The sequence below is a fragment of the Artibeus jamaicensis genome, unplaced genomic scaffold, assembly GCF_021234435.1.
Source record: "Artibeus jamaicensis isolate MK-2021 breed Jamaican fruit bat unplaced genomic scaffold, CSHL_Jam_final contig_76, whole genome shotgun sequence".
NCBI classification, from domain to species: domain Eukaryota; kingdom Metazoa; phylum Chordata; class Mammalia; order Chiroptera; family Phyllostomidae; genus Artibeus; species Artibeus jamaicensis.
This window is the reverse complement of record NW_026521954.1, coordinates 6427427-6444899: the sequence shown is the minus strand read 5'-3', so window position 1 is coordinate 6444899 and position 17473 is coordinate 6427427. Positions and strand designations below refer to the sequence as shown.

The 17473-nt window shown below is 37.1% G+C and overlaps 1 pseudogene; it reads left to right on the top strand.

The window, feature by feature from the left end:
• The first annotated feature begins 244 nt into the window (after nt 1–244).
• On the top strand, nt 245–1008 carry LOC119050895 (protein FAM204A-like; annotated as a pseudogene).
• The last annotated feature ends 16465 nt before the right edge of the window (nt 1009–17473 follow it).

The following is a 17473-nucleotide window of genomic DNA, read 5'->3' as shown; positions in this document are numbered from 1 at the left end:
GACACACAAGAGGCAACCATACATTGATGTTTCTCTCCCTCTCTCCTTCCCTTTTCCTCTAAAGATAAATAGATAAAATCTTTTTTAAAAAAGAATTCCCCTATTGTAATATCATGGGGAATATTATTTTCAAAAATCACTTAAAGTCATGAGGTAGAATCCAGATATTGGCATTTGTACCACATGTAAAAAGACATTAAAAAAATTGGAGTATAGCTGATTTAATTTACACTTTTAAAACCAATGGCTGCCCAGTGGCTGCCTCTTGCCTAAGGAAAAGTTGTGCAGTGGGCCACCACCTCCTGGCCTGAATGACAGTGGTGTTGAGTTGAGTTCTCAAGATGAAGACACACTGGAGAACTCAGGGCTTAACTTACAGGAAGACAGAGTTGGGACCATTACAATAACGGAGATCTCAGATTCCCCTACAGATGGACCAAAATCAGAAGCAGAGGCAAACGTAAATGTATATGAAGAGTGTCCTCTGGAATTCCTTGCATATGTGGAATAAATTTTAAGAATTGGATTAAAGACACTGAACAGAAAATCTCAAATCCAAGATTCAAAAGGGAGAAGAAAGAAAACATTCCAGAGAAGGTAAATTGAAGAATGTAGAAGAACCTCGTCATGAATAGTCCTCCAGTGGAAGGAACTCAGTATTCTAAAGTCAATGGCAGGTTTGAACTCCCCATGAAAAAGAAAAACAAAGTTGAGAAGTCAGGCCTTGAAAAGAGCATAGACCAGGTTGCAGAAGAGTAGAAAACTGAGAAAATTGAAGAACTCAGCAACCAGCTAGCTACCCGAGAACTCGGTGTAAAATTTGCCAATGTGATGCCTGCCATAACTGTAAATATCAAAAAGGATGCTGAAAATTCACAGACAGCTTGAAAAAAGAAGAAACTTGCATGGGGCTTTAAGCAAAGAGGGAATGGGGAACCAAAAGCACACAGGATACTTAAGTTCTTCAACACATTGTGTCTTTACTTGAGTCTCCAGTTTCTCAGTTGACTGAAAAGTTATTCCTGCTTATACTAAATGTCAGGAAACTGATGGAATTAGAAAAAATTGGAGGATTGATGATCAATCTTTTCCTAAAGAGTTCATCCTGAAGTGAATGGAATAGAGTGTTTTGTTTTTTGTAAAAGGAATCTAAGCATATGTGCACGGGGGGAAAAACCTGGATTTTTATTTGTTTATTTATTTATAGAGACCTACAGTTTAAAATCAATTTTCCTTTACATCCACTGGGTACAGCATAGTAAATGAGCTCCTTGTACTTTCTTATTTGCACTTAGTGTAACTGCATATATTCTGAAACAGTGACTTTAAGATCCGCGTTTGTTTATAATGGATTATTCAAAAGTATAGGAAGTTTCAATTAATACTGTCTTTACAAATAACTTTATCTTAATGTTTTAAAAATAGTTTTTAGTTCTTTATTGGATATGGTAGAGTTGATACTTCATTATCACACAATAAAAGCACTTGGTTAATTTTAGTGTAACTTCAGGTATACTATTACAAAAAAGGGCAGAATATAGTGTTTGGAAGATGATTTAAATTCAGCTCAGATTCTGTCAGAAAATGTCTCTCTCAGCCATGTTATTCTTTAAATTATGAGATGATTCTTAGAAGAGAAATTGGTATAATTATGTTAGAATGTTATAACTCAAGGCAATACAACTTTGAACCTTCTAAAAATAAAATGAATAAAACCAATGGCCCAAGAAATTGATAGTTAAGGGATAGTATAGTTTGTTGTTTCTTCAATTGATATTATTTACAGTTCATGATTTTTTTCTTTAAGAACAATAAAGTACAATTATAAGTGACACTTGTAGAATACTATGTTTCAGATACTTAGCACCTTTAGAAAGAAAAATTCTTATTTTCACATTTTATAGACTGAAATATATGAGCAGCTTCCCTAGTGTGTCTCAGAACATTGGAGTCTTGAGTTGGGATTCAAAACTCTGTTTTGGAGTCCATCTGAACCCAAAGATCTATTCTCCTCAGTTCTGCCTTATGATGTGTCCCGTGAGCTACAGAACTGTGAACTAATACGTGCATGTTGTCTTAAGCCACTAAGTCTGTGGCAATATGTTATGCAGAAGTAGAATAAAGATACTTTCTCTTTGAGGCTTGGGGCCATGTTGAGAGCACAGTGTTCTTCCTATCACCTAATCGTTCACACATTTGGAAGGGCCAGTAACTAGATTGTTCTTGGCAAGAGAGTATATGCTGTGGGGCCCATGGAGACTTCCATGACTTCTCCTTTCATGGGCTATTGGGCAATTGCATGAGCTGTCAAAATTAAAGACAAGTTTATACCTATGAATTAGCTATGTTTTCTACCTGTGTTTTCTTTAGCAGTTGTACTGTGATTGTTAGATGAAGTTTACAGGTAAAAATCTTCAATTAAATATGCCAAAGGGTAGATGATACTGGTAGAAATCACTAATGACATAAATACATACTTGTTTATGAAATATTTATATTGATTTCCTTCCACAAGCTACAGCAGTGAGCAAAGGAGAGTAAGAAGTGTACTGAGGACACTATTTGTATTAAAATTTGTCAGTTCATCACAGCCTCAGCTGCTTGCACTCCATGCTGGCATGTCAGTGACCTCTACCAGAAAAAAAAAAAAAAAACACCTTTTTTATCTTTTGTATAAGGGGGTTGAATTTTTTTTAGTGTGTGTATCTCAGTTCACACACACACACACACACACACACAAAAAATTCAGCACAATGACCCTGAAAGCCACAGGGAGATTGTTGCTCAGATACTGAATACTTGAGAGGTTGGCAGTAACTTTATGGCAAAATTTTCCTGAGGGATAGAGGTTTCAGCAGTTCTGAGTATCCGAGATCTTTATCAGTACTTCCACAGCTGGTTAGCATTACTTTGTGTAATAGGTTGAAAGTTTGTATCTCCCCCAAATTTATATGCTGATGTCCTAACCCACAATGTGTTGATTGTTGAAGTAAGAACTTTGGGAATGAATAAGTTTAGATGAAGTCATGTGAGTGGTGCCTTTATGTTAGGATTATCACATGAGAAGAGAAAGAGGTGTAAGGGCTCAAGAGCTCTCTCTATCTCCAAGTGTATCCCCTGTGGAATAGCCATCTGAGCACAGAGAAGTCAGCTATGGACAAGCTAGGAAGCAGGCCCTTATCATGGGCAGAATCTGTCAGCACCTTGATCTTAAACTTCTCAGCTTCCAGTACTGTGAGATATAAATGCCTGTTGTTTCTGCCACTGAGTCTACAGAATCTTATCATAGTAGCCATTGTTGGCTAATTTTATATCTATTTGACTGCAGCACGGGATTCCTAGATTGAACATTATTCCTGGATGTGTCTGTAAAGGTGTATAATGAATGAGATGAGCAATTGAATGGGTAGACTCCTTAAAATACAATGTCTTTCTAGAAAGCATCCAGCCATGTACTATGAAATATAAAGACATTTATTGAAGAAGATACGAAATACAAGAAACATCATACATAAGACAATAAAGCCTCAGTTTCCTTCAACATAGGCACCTTGGGACCTCACACAGTTCTTGCATCCTCTCTTCAGAGTTCAAAACACTCTGCAAAGTCCTTTGTTGGAATCGCCATCAGCTGCCTTGTTGTATTTTACTCACCTTCATGGACAGTCTGAAAAATCCTCCCTCTCAAAAGTTATTTTAGTTTTGGGAAAAGCCAGAAATTTCAGGGCACCAAATCTAGTCTGTAGGGGTGTGGGGGAGATTTTCCCACAGAGCCCCCCATCCACCACAGATGAAAATAAGTCTACCAAGACATGATCTTCTTAGGGAGGAAAGGTAGCCTATCTCTCAAAGAAGAAGGTCCAGGAGCCTCTTCTTCAGTGGGTTTTTATTGGGTTTATTTGCATAGGAATACAGGAAGTATACGTAAAGCTCATCAGTCATTGTAAGGCATTAATGATCAAACAATAGATAACATTCAGAAAACTATAAGGGCTTATTTTGAGTCAGAATCTGATAGCTAAAGGGACATAAAGCTTTAGGGAAACAAACTCATTTCATGCTTAGACCCTTATCATTTAAATTAAAGGTGTTAGCAAAGCAGGTGTCACAAGATTCTAGGCATTCTTTCTTAGCCCTGATCCCTCCCAGGGAACCCACCCTTTCCAGCACAGAGCCGCACCCACTTTCGGCATTGTTTCAGGCTTAAATTGGGCAGGGGAAGTAAGGCAGCCAAGAGATTAGGAGACTTCTTACTGACAGAATGAGGAACCAGGCTATGTCAAATCCAAGGGGTGAGGGTCCGTCACCCCCTTTTTCTTTCACCCCCCAAGTCCTTCCCTGAGGACCCCCTCATGACCGTGCCCGTCTTAGGTCATCCCTCCTTTGATGACTCTTACTTGTCATTGGCTAACTGGTCATCCACTGGAGGCCAGGCAGGGTGAAGTAAAGGGGGCAGAGACAGCACCTCTGCCAAAGAGATAAGCTTTGTCTCCTTAGTGGCTTACAGTCCCAAGTTTTCTCACTCAGCCTTAGCCATGAGGAATTACAGCTTCTGAAACCAGGCATAGTGGTTTCCAACATAGAGGATGAGCCACCTAGGTGATTTAATATTTTGCCAGAACATTCTGCATGATTTTGCTGAAACTTTGCCACACCTTCTTCAGGTGCGGAGAACCAAGCAGTTTCCATTAAAATGACTGGGTCTTCATTGCTGGGTCATAGACATAGTCCCACCATTTAATCTGGTTATGATTTTCTTGAGGAAATATGGTTTATTGGTAGTGGCTTGAATCAAGTCATTAGCAACTGCAGCACAATGCTTCTTCTGCTCTGGTAGCAAAAGCCACAGAACAAATTTTTCCACGACACATTTCATGCCAAAATCCTGCATCAAAATTTCAGACACAACAGTGTTTGGAATCCCCAGATCAGCTTCTAGTTCTTGCACTGTTAGTCATGGATCTTTGTTGATTGCAGGCCATACACATTCAACATTCCCAGGTGTTCTGCTTGTTGCAGGCCTTGGATCACTTTCAACAGATTCTTGACTATCTTTGAAGCATTTGTGCCACACTTTTATTTGTGCTGCACTCATTGCATCATCCCTGAAATCCTTCTGAATTTTCTTAGTAGTTGCCATGGAGGAATGTTTAACAAAACATTTGATGCAGATTCATTGTTCTACTTGCTAAGTCATTTGGAATGTGATGGCCACACAGTAGACATACTCACTCAATGGCATCAATTGACCCCATTGACTAATAAAGTGAAGTCATCATTGTTCATACATGCATATTCCAGTCCACTCTCCTTGGCTGCCATGTTACATCAATGTCACACAAACCATTCTTGTTATATTAACAATGGCTAGTCTTTTTCCAGACAGACCTCGAATATGCATTTATATTTTTTAAGCCCTTCCAATCTCCCCACTTCTCTCCTCTGAGATTTGTCAGTCTGTTCCATGTATCCATGCCCTTGGTTTTATTTTGTTCATTAGATTCCACATATTAGTGACACCATATGGTTTTGTCTTTCTCTGACTGACCTATTTTGCTTAGCATAATATTTTCCAGGTCTATTCATGCTGTTGCAAATGGTAAGAGTTCCTTCCTTTATACAACAATATAGTATTCCATGTATAAATGTTCCACAGCTCTTTATCCAGTCATGTACTGATGGGCACTTGGGCTGTTTCCATATCTTGGCTATTATAAATAACACTGCTATGAACATAGGGGTGCATATGTTCTTTCTGATTGGTGTTTCAGGGTTCTTAGGATATATTCCCGGAAGGAGGATATCTGGGTCAAAAGGAAGTTCCACTTTCAGTTTTTTTGAGGAAACACTATACTGTTTTCCACAGTGGCTGCACCAGTCTGCATTCCCACCAACAGTGCACTAAGTTCTCTTTTCTCCAAATTCTATCCAGCATTGTTGCTTGCTGATTTATTGATGGTAGCCACTAGCAGGTGTGAGCTGATTGCAATTTTTTTTAAATTTATTTTTTCCATTACCATTTATCCCCCTTCTACCTGCTCCCTCCCACCAGAAGCACTATACTGTTATCCATAGCCATGAGTCTTTTTTCCTTTTTTCTTGGTCCCTTCACCCCCTGACTATACCCCCAAGCTTGTCAACCTGCTCTCTACCTATGAGTCTGTCTCTTTTGCTTCTTAGTTCAGTTTGTTCATTATATTCTACGTGTGAGTGAACTTGTATGGGATTTGTCTTTTTCTGACTGGCTTATTTTACTTAGCGTAATGCTCTTCGGGTCCATACATGCTACTGCAAAGGATAAAATTTTATTCTTTACAGTCAAGTAATATTCCATTTTGTAAATGTCTCATAGTTGTTTTATCCACTCATCTCCTGAAGGACACTTGGTCTGCTTCCATATCTCGGCAATTTAAATAATACTGCAATGAACATAGGGGTGCTTATGTTCTTTCAAATTATTCTTTTGGGTTTCTTCAGGTAAATTCCCAGAAATGGGACATAAGGCAGTTTCACTAAAATTTGAAAAATGGGACTACATCCAACTGAAATTATTTTTTTTGCATAGCTGAGGAAACCATCAACAAAATAAAAAGACAACCCAATGATTAGGAAAACGTATTTGCTAACCCATCTGATATGGAGTTAATATCCAAAATTTATAAAGAATTTACAAAAGTCAACACCAATAAAATAAACAACCTAATTAAAAAATGGTGGAAGAGCCTGAACAGACACTTCTCCAAAGAGGACATACAAATGGCCAATAGACATAAGAAAAGATGCTCAAGTCAATAATCATCAGGGAAATGCAAATTAAAACCACAATAACATAATCACTTCCTACAACTGCATGTAAATCTACAGTTATTTAAAAATAAAAAGGTTAATTGAAATAATTTGAACATATAACTCAATGGTTGAGATGTCTACATAAAATTGTGACATAATTAATAAATAGAAATCTAGACCACTTTACATAAAAATATACTATATACAAAATTAAAAGACCAACTGTAAAGTGTGGGAACTTTTTGCTGCAGATAGATATTAATATACTAATATGAAAGATATACTAAAGAAAAATGATGGAAGAAATTTATAATTTAAATAAACCTACAGAACTATTAAACTCAGTGTTAATGACTTTTGACAATATACTTTTTTGTCTCTCAGATTAACACTTATTTTAAAGTTAATCTTCAGTAATGGAGAGTGAATAGTAAATACTTTAGAAGCAGATATATACACTTCTAATGTTATTTTTGAAAGCAAATTATCAATATGTACCAAGAGTTTTTAAAGTGGTTTTTAACCAATGGCTCAGTAATTCTGTACATAAGAATCTACCCATGGAAATGTAAAGTGGTAGTCTCTTTGAAAGCAGTATGGAAGACATTTAAAATGTTAAGCTTCAGGTCACACAGCGACCTCTCTGGATGTATGGAAAGATGTCGACATACAAATGTGTGCATAAGTCCTTAAAATAGCATTGACATTCAAAATGTGGGGAGGACAATGACAGATATGCACCAAGTGGTGACTGGGTAAAAGACCTGTGGTATTCCCATAAAATTGAATATAATTGTTTAGTAGGAAGCAAGAACTGAACATGCTACAACATGGATGAACCTTGAAAACTTTATGCTAAGTGAAAAAAGTCAGTCACAAATATTTAGAGTACACAAATCTGTACAGAAAGATCATTGCCTAAGAATGAAGAATAGGCATGGGATATAATTGGTGGTAATTTGGTGGGATAATGCAAATGTTCTAAAATTATATGATGATAATACACAACTGTATGAATAGAAGCCATTGAATTAAAGCATAAAATTTAAATAAGTGAATCATATGATAAAAATTATATGCGAATAAAGCTGCTTTAAAAGACTATTGTGATGTAATTTGCAATGTACATAAAGATATACCTATATACAAAAACTTAAATGGAATTTCATGCCAAATGATAGGAGACAATTTAATGCTTAAACTTAAGTATTAAATCAGTTTCACTTTATCTATGGAATGAAATGTTATACAGAATTTAAAACACACTGACTGTAAATTTCTAATATCTAACACTTCATTCAAAATGTTAAAATATAGAAAATCACATATGTACAGTATGGTTTATACTATGTAGGGAGTTCTATGTATGTGCAGGTTCACACACACATTTATTCAAATAGCCTGGATATAAACATACAATAATTTTAGCAGTAATTTTATCTTATTAATGTGATCATTAGCTCTGTTTTCTTTGGTTTGGGTTTTGGTTTTATTCCCTTTGTACCATCTAAAGTCATGTAATTTACATATATTACTGATACAGGGTGCAGCCAGGGGGGGGCCCCCAAAAAGGATTTAGAAAGGTGTCCAGAATTCAAAGTGTATAGGAATATTGGAGAGACATATAAGATGTCCTCACTGCCCCCCCCAGGGGGGGAAGAAACGAATGAAGCAAGGCCATTGAGAGCTGTTTTGCATAGCAACAGTTTTGGAGCTAGCCCCTGGAATGATTATTTAACATATCTATAACCTTTAACTGGTTGCATAGATATGTTAAATAGCGGTGGCCAAGTTTGGAGCCAGGAAGAAGGGAGTAGAGGGGACTCAGGATGGAACTAGGGGCTGCGCTGCTGAGTGGAAGCGCCTTTATGAGAGCTTGGAAAAGATGGGCTCCAGGACATGAGGGGATAACTGCCCAGGTGAAAGGGAAAGCCACGCTGTTTAGGGTAGAATGGAGATCCCTGCAGCCAGGTGAAGAAGAAAGCCACATGCTTTTGGTGGAGTGCGGACTCCTGCAGCTTTGGTAGAAGAGGCCCACGTGGCTTTAGGATGCCCATTTGGCCGCTTGGCCTGGAAAGCAAGAGAGACTTTGACTGGAACTGGGTACAAAGGACTCTTGCCAGTGGACCATGAGAGGGTACCGCAGTACTTTGTATTAACTCGAGATCCTGCCTGCATGGTGACACAGCTGACGGTGCCAGCGGCCTGCAACACAGACGTGTGCTCTTTTCCTGATTTACGGTACCCGGAGTTGGGACAGTGGGAGAAGGGAGCGCTGTGTGGGTGTAGGTGTACACCCTAAAGGACTTTGATATTTTAGTGGTGGCATTAGGCCTGAATAGCATTAAATAAACATTTTGTTTCCTTTTCACAAATCTCTGGCATTAAGAGATGTCTTTCCAATTGGCAGCGGACAGAAGGGCCCAGTAGATTTTAGTATTTTGTTTTTGGGAGGGGCCCCTGTTGTGTAGCAGTTTTCGGCATCCCTAGGTGGGCCAAATATTGTATTGCCCCTCCCTCGGACCTCTTGTTCAGTAACATTACTTTTATACACATATTAATAAAAATGTTTAGTTAAAAAAATTTAAATATTATTTCAAAGAATTTTGTTGTTAAAGCATGAAAGAAGTCATTATCAATCTACTGATAATTTTACTGAATTCCATGACTTTAGTTTTATACTTTATAAGATGGAAATGGTAACAATATATCAAAGTATTAAAAAGACAAAACAAAACAATTTGAAAGGCTCTTAAAAGTACTTGAGTAATCTCAGAGCACCAGTTCCCAGAGAGAAAGGCAGGAAGGACTTCTGAATTGTGAGCAATTTACAAGGACAGTGATCCAGGCGAAAGTGTATTACCCATCCCCCATCAGCAGGGGAAAGTGCAGATGGTTATCAAAGGAAACAGTTCTGGTAGGTCTTAGATTAAATTGGCTCAACTTCAGCAAAGGACCAAAAGCCCTACAGCAATATTTATCCAAACTATTGACAGCCGTTTTGTGATGTTTTAGGGAGTAGAAATTTTCCAAATAAAGGCCTAAGAAAAACCTGACACAAATTACAATGCAACACCATCTTCCATAAAAAGAATAAAAAAGGCAATTGACAGCAGTGAAACATAGTAGTTGCAGGTTGTGTGTTTATTGCAAATTCCCCATAGTGAGTATGGCCTCATGGGAATAAAATTACTACTTTACATTTGAAGAACCTTTCTGCACTTTAAAATTCTCCCTTATGAATTATCTACATTTCTAAACTGGATTTGTATATTTTGTAACCAAGGTGCAAGAATTATATCTTATATCTATTTTATTAACGTGGAAAATCTCAGATAAATACATGCTTTGATTTATTCATGTGACTAACAAATGATAGGACCAAGAGTTTAATCTACCATTTTCTAAATCAAAAAGTGATTTTACTTCACCTTACATTTAAATAAACAAGCTAATAATTTTTTCTTTCTTTTCTAAAACCTTCTGAAAATATTAAATGGAGAAAGAATTTACATTTGGGAATGGATATTTGATATTAATCTTGGTGGGGGAATCTATGGCATTATTTCAAATAAAAAGTGGTTTTAAAAATTAATAGCATGGTAGATTAACTATATCTACTTTTTTTTTCTATAATGTAGAGTCTGTTTACCCAACCCTCAATGTGGGCTGCCATTGTGACTTGCTTTGACCAACAGACTGTGTCTGAAGAAACATTATATGACTTCAGAATCCAGGATTTAAGAGATCTCATAGCTTTTGCTTTTGTCCTCATAGACCATCACTGCCTGTGCTGAGGCTCAGGATAGAATCTTTCAGGATGAGAGAGATAATGAAGACAGACCGTGTGGAGAAAGGTGTCTCACCCTTGCCAACCACTGGAGCTGAGGCCCCACACGTGAGAGTAGCTACTCCAGAAATGACACAGCCCAACCCAACAGCACAGTGACTACAAAGCCTGTGGGCCCGGCAGGTAGGATGTGGAGCAGAAACTAGCTAGCCAAACTGATTGACACCCAGATCACAAACCCACAGAATTGTGTAATCTGTAATTATTGAATGAAGCCATTGAGTTTTGTGGTGGTTTGTTATGAAGCAATAGATAGCCATGATGGATGGTGAAAGTATTTAGACCGTAACAGACCACTGTCATCAGAGGTTTATGTTAGAAGGATTTATATGAAAAGCAGAAATAAAACCTGTTCTATTAGAAGACAACTTGATGATTTATTAATGATGGGTGTTCATGATTATTGAGTGAATTTGAATTGTGATAAAAGCTGGACAATGAATTATCTGTGGTGCTAATGCAGGGAGCATTTACATATTTACTATCTGACAGCCATTAAATAATACTCATGAAAATAATTTGTGGCATGTTATTTTATTATCTACACAAAGGATGTAAGAAATTGACTTTTTACAAAAGGCATATAGTAAGTGAAAAGACATTATTAATATTTCTAGTTTTATGCTTTGGATTCTTATCCATAAATACACATTTAATCAAATAACTCATGTAACTATCTGTATTTGTAAACTGATAGATTAAAAAGTTTCAGATGCCAACTTCTTTCATTATCTAGCTATTTCATTGTTTGTCAAATTATAAATCATAGCTTCAGTAAAAACATTATAATCTGAATGCTATTTATAAATAATTATACCTCTCATATTATTCTATGGCATGTTCACATAATTAACTATACTTGAGTCAACAATTTAATAAACATAATATAGTTGCCCTAATATTACAAATTTTCTTTTTTCTTTTTTTTTTAAATTGAATTCATTGAGTGGCAGTAGGTTTTCTCTATATAAAGAGTTCAGGGCCCTGGCTGGTGTAGCTCATTGGATTGAACACAGGCCTGGGAACCAAAGGATTGTGGCTCAATTCCCAATCAAAGCACATGCCTGGGTTGCAGGCCAGTTCCCAGCAAGGGATGCACAAGAGGCAACCACACATTGATATTTCTCTCCCTCTCTCCTTCCCTTCCCCTCTAAAGATAAATAAATAAAATCTTTAAAAAAAAAAAAAAGAAAATGGCATGGAGGTATCTCAGAAAATTAAAAATGAATCTGCCTTTTGACCCAGTGATATCACTTCTGGGAATATATTCAAAGGACCCCTAAAGAACACTAATTCTAAAAAACATAAGCACTCCTATGTTCATTGCAGCATTATTTACAATTACCAAGATATGGAGGCAGCTGAGTGTTCATCAATAGATGAGTGGATAAGACAACATTTACACAATGGAATTGTACTCAGCCATAAAAAAGAAAAAAAAATTTACCCTTTGCAACAGCATGGATGAACTGGGAGAACATTATGCTAAATGAAATAAGCCAGTCAGAGAAAGACAAGTACCATATGATTTCACTCATATGTGGAGTCTAATTAACAAACTAAACTAATAAGGAAAATGGGGACAGATTCACTGATGGAGAGTAGATAACAGCTAGTAGGTGGGAGGAGATTAGGGGGTGGAGGAACTGAGCAAAAACATAAAAGGGCTCATGGATATGGACAACAGTTTGGTAAATGCTGGGAGTGAGGGGGTATAATGAGACTAAGTGGTTAATGGAAAGAAATAAAGTTTAAATCAAATAAATAAGTAAATACATAAATAACTAGGACACATGAATGAAAAACAAAGAATGAATGAAAAAGTTTAGACAAGAGAAGCCACAAGAGAGTCTCACCTGTGAACTAAAAATTTTCGAGATTATAGTGCAAAGATTGACTAACTACCACTATCAAAGAAGAGAGACTTTATTTAATTTATGGGGTTTTTAGGAGTGACCTCAGAAAGGCTGCAAGTTCAAAATAAGGCTGCATTATCCCTAGAATATACCCTTTTCTAGGCTCAACCTATGAAATTTTGAGAATAAGCCTTGAAAATATTAAATTGATCTACAAGTTATTTATCAACCACACAAAAAGACCTATATTCTTCAGAAGACTATGACATTAACATTTAACAACACAAAACTCATGCTATTTGGCACCCAACAAAAATTACTAGGCTTAAGAAGAAGGAAGAAAATGAAACTCATAATTTGAAGCACTGTAAACTAATAAATAGAGAACCAGAATGCCAAAAGTGAAATAATTAAGAGATGTGGTCATTTAAAACACTTATTGTAATTACACTCCTTAAGTTCAGGGCCATAAGAGAATATACAAATTTAACAAGGAAAGTATGAGAAGATATTTAAAAAGGATAAAAAATCAGAAAAAAAACTCACAGGTTATATGCTGTCAGAGCAAAGATCAGTGAACCAGAATATCTAAAAACTGAATCTTTTCTATATAAAGAATAAAGAGAAAAAAAACAAGGCGAAAAAAATCTCAGTGTCCTATGGACAATATCAGGCAGAATAAGAAATGAACAACTGAAGTCTTATATGGGGATATATAGAAGCATTTCTTTATAAAGATTACTTTTATTGAAAAACATTATATATTTGAAGGATTATTTTATTCAATCTCAAGTTAGGCTTAGGTTAATATATCCTCAAAATTAACTCCTGGCAAAAAGAAAATGATACTCCTATTTATCTTTTTTTCAGGTTTATTAAGATGTATTTGACATATAACAAAGTGTAAGTTTAAGATGTTCTCTTGAGAACCATTCTGCCTGGTTTCAGGAGTTGTAACTGATCCTCATGGCTAAGGCTGAGTGAGTGACCTTCAGAATGTGGGCCACTAAGGAGACAAAACTTGTCTCTGGAAACAACACTGCTTCAGCTTCATCCCCTGCCCCTAAGGCATGCTGGGTTAGTCCATGACAGGTACAGCCCCTCAGAGGAGGAGCAACCTAAGCCAGACACGATCACTTGGGAGGCCACCAAGGCAGGACTTGGGAGGCTGCAACAAAGATGGAGTGATGGATCTTCATCCCCCAGCTATTCTTTTTTAAAATATATATTTTATTGATTATGCCATTACAGTTGTCCTATTTCCCCCCTTCATTTCCCTCCACCCTGCACACCCCTCCCCCACCATTCCCCACCTTTTGTTTGTGTCCATGTGTCACAAGTTCTTTAGATTCTACATTTCCTATACTATTCTTGTCCTCCCCCCTATCTATTTTCTACCTACCGTCTGTGCTACTTATTCTCTGTACCTTCTCCCCCCTTCTCCTCCTCCCACTCCCCTGTTGCTAACCCTCCATGTGATCTCCATTTCTATGGTTCTGCTTCTGATCTAGCTGTCCTCTTAGTTTGCTTTTGTTTTGGGCATAGTTGTTAATAACTGTGAGTTTGCTGTCCTTTCACTGTTCATATGTTTTATCTTCTTTTTCTTAGATAAATCCCTTTAACATTTCATATAACAAGGGCTTGGTGATGCTTCCGGCCAAGATGGAGGCGTAAGTGGCCAAGATGGAGGCGTAAGTGGAAACACTGTACCTCCTCACACAACCAAGTTTAAAGACAACAAAGTTTTAGTAACAAAAATGCAGCCAAAACACAGAAAATTGAACTGTGTGGAAGTCAGACAACAACGAACCATTCAGCCAGACCAGTAAGAGGGGCGGAGTCAGCAGCAGAGCAGGGTCGGGTAGAAAAGATCAAAGGGACCGACCCAGGAGAGCAGAGATGCAGGAGCACAGGTGAGGGTTGGCAGATCCCAGGTGTGGGGTGGCAAGGGGTGGAGCCAGTGAGGGGGCAAGGAGGCCTGCTGACCACAGCCACACATTCATGCACAGATAAACCAAGCAAAGGAGCGAGCAGTGAGACAGCCAGCTATATCTGACCTAGCCCCAGTCCCCATTTCTGTCTGAGAAGCGCTTCCTGGCTCTAATCCCCTTGAGCCTGAAAACCTTTGATGGGGGAGGTGGTGCAGCCCCTTGCCTGGCTAGAGCAGGATCCAGAGTGATCAGGCATAAGAAAGAGTTCCTAAAGTCCTGTGAAGCCTGCTTTGCTAAGAGTGCTTTCATTCATATGATATGGGTCTGAGCAGGAAATGAGTATGTCTCCCAAAGTTTCTGCAACCCCCTTACCTGACAGACACTGACTCAGACTAAGCCCTCAGATTTCTTTGAAATATTACCTACTATTTGATCCTTCCCGCCTATCCTCCTGTGTATTACAACCCAATAAAAGTCATTGAGGAAAGGGCTTCTGGTCTTTCTCCTCTGAAAGACTGGCTACCTCTCCTCCCCAAGCAGATCATGTCTTGGTAGTGTACTTTCATCTGTGGTGGATGGGGGGACTTGCTGGCAAAGTTGCCCCCACAATGTTCAATGTGATGATTTGGTATACCCATATATTATGAAATGTTTACTATAATATGGTTAGTTAATGTATCCATCATGTCACACAGTTATGTTTCCTGTGTATGTTGTTAGATTTAAAACAACTTTCTTAGCAACTTTCAAGTACACAATATAGTGTTATTAACTATAATCAGTGCACTATATAGTAGATTCTCAGAACTTGTTCATCTTATAACTGGAAGTTTATACTCTTTGACCAGCATCTTCGCATTTCCCACACCTCCGAGTCCCTGGACACTACCAGTTTAATCTGTTTCTGTGAGTTTAATCTTTTTAGACTTCACATACTCCAGTGTTTCCTTACTAATAAAGAAAGTGCTGTCTTGATTGAAAACAGTAACTCCCTTACTGGAAATAATTGGAAGATAAACATCAAAGCACTTCACACTTTAATATGTGAAGTGCTTTGTTTAACCATTTTTAGCCCATGTGTACCCATTTTTAAATCTCCATACAAAACTGAATATAATTTAAAAGAATGATAATACCCTCCAATATGGGTTCAAGGAGGGTAAACCCTCTGGGAAACATAAACTTTGTCTTCTTTTCAATTTTATCCTGACCCTGCTCTGCTTATACTTTTGTTAGCACTAAGTTACATGTGAAACACATCACAATATGTAATGCATATTTTGACCATAACAATGGAGCTCTATGAATAAAGTCAACTACATTAAAGAAAACACCACTCTAGCTTTTTTGTTGCATTTTCTTTCTTTTAATGTATTTATTTTAAAATATCCATATGGGTAAATATGATTATGCATAATAATCATTCTAATATTTATATCCCCACATATTTGATAAGTTAAAGAAAACATGTCATGTTTTAAAATCCTCTAAATAATACTGACAAAGCACAGTGGTATTCTTATGAGTAAAAATATCTAGAAAATACTAATTAAAAAATATTTATCATTGCTCTTATAACATTCTGAAAGAAATTTAGAATTTTTTAGTATTGTTTTAAAGACAAAGTGTTCTCTTTCTTTTGAAATTAGACATGGCAGCTAAACTGTTACTGGTTGTTAATTACTGGAGCCCTGTTTTTTTTTCTTCTTATTCTAATAAACTGATGTCAAAATATAGAGACACAACCATAGCCATTAGTGTTAATAAGTAGGTTTCTGTAAATGGTGACAAGGAAGATTCTAATTTCATTCAGCTATGATTTTAGCAGGAAGCTAAATTTTTGTAGCGCTAACTTCAGAAGAAGCCTGATGAGCCTGTGTGGTATTGAGTCATGAGGACAGAAAATGGCCAACCTACCCCATCCCTTTAAGTGTAAATAGTCATCATATTAGATGTTTCTGAAACTTAGATATCCTATTATGTTTTTTTAAGAAAAGAATACCATCTTCTGACTCGTGGAGTGGATTCCTGAAAAGTAGCCTTTCCTTATTGTTCAGAAATAAGATATTTTCTTAAACTCATTGTATTAATTGTATCCACTACATTGTTAGACTAGAGGATAGATTAAAATGTGCATTGTTTTCTTTCCTACATGTATCTCTCCATAAAATTCCTTATTAAAAATAAATGTATTAATAATTTTGAAAGAACATAAAAATGGATGTTGCATTAGAATAAATGAAATAAGCAGATTGGTCAAATTTCAGTGCTGCACCTGCTTAGGTATTGATTTCATGAAGTTACCTACATTTTCACCTACATTATCCCCCTGTGTCTGCTGCTGAAGTAAGGATATTTATATGTTGCTGTCACTTGTTTATTTAAAAAATTGCAAAATCTGTCATGAGCTCCAAAAATGAACTGATGTAACTTGCTAGTTATTTCAGCTGCGAGAGAACAGACCACTCTCTTACTGTCACCTAAGTTGACAATAACTAGTGGTACGAGGCAAAAGTGCTCTGTCTAACTCTTGCAATGGAAAGAATTCACTACTTATCATTATGGCAGAGTGCCTTTTGTGCCCAGAGCCATCCCAATGAGAAGTAGTTATGTCCCCATTTTAAAAATAAGGACAATGAAGTTCATCAGAGAAGCTAGGACCATAGTGCAATTATTCAACAAGCAGGAGAAGGATGAGAATTCAAACCCAAACCTGCTGGTCCTGAAGTCCATGTTAACTTTAATACTCCAATGTAAATAATAAAATATGGTGATCAGTATAGATTACTAAAGAGAATCAAGAGTCCTGAGAAGGATGGCTTAACATCTGAGGCAACAGAATTCAGAATAGAAAGAAGCTCAAATAATGGGGATTTCAGGATTAATTCAGGGTCAGCCAAGACAGTGACATTGCTGATATACTCATACCCAGATATTCAGTCTTTCTCTCTCTTTTTCCCTCTCTCTCTCTCTGCATCCCCACCCGTACATTAACTTTATGGCAGCTTTGACTTCTTCAAGTAATACTTCAGTGTTAGCCTAAATGT